We start from the raw sequence: 613 nt of genomic DNA, 5'->3' as shown, positions 1-613 counted from the left end.
GGCTGAAAGGGATCTTTTTAAGATGGTCTTTTGGTTCTTTTAAAGTTTCATACCATGTGCAGGTACTTATTTGAAAAATGGAAATTTCATATAGATTTCTTTCTGAGATCACACCCTTATGATTTGCATTGTACTGGACATCTATTTAAATGGCAATATAAGATCTGTCTTACTCTTTCAAATTGCTATATACATCTCAGTTTATAGACAGAACATTTTTTGTCCAATGTTTTCAATTATCCATTATTGTAAACACTACTGCAGGATGTGGCCATGTACATTTGAATTTGAACCCTCATATCTTTCTGCAGCATAAATTCCTACAAAGAGAAAATCCTTCTACATCACCTTCCATAAAGGCTGCACCACTTCAACTATACCAGAATACTCTTGGCTCCTCCAAGTATTCTACAATAGTGAGTATTCTCCTCCAAATCGTGTGGGTGTTCTAATTTCCTTCTTGTTTGCTGTGATAAAACACTCTGACCAAAATCAAACTGGGAAACAATGGTTTATTTACTTATACCTCCACATCATAATCCATCATTGAGGAAAGTCAGGGCAAGAACTCAAGGCAGAAACACTGCTTGCTGGCTCGTTCTCTGTGGCTCAC

Source organism: Nannospalax galili, unplaced genomic scaffold (genome assembly GCF_000622305.1).
Source record: "Nannospalax galili isolate Female #2095 unplaced genomic scaffold, S.galili_v1.0 scaffold1941, whole genome shotgun sequence".
NCBI classification, from domain to species: Eukaryota; Metazoa; Chordata; class Mammalia; order Rodentia; family Spalacidae; genus Nannospalax; species Nannospalax galili.
The sequence above is the reverse complement of the archived record's forward strand: the minus strand, read 5'-3'. Positions refer to the sequence as shown.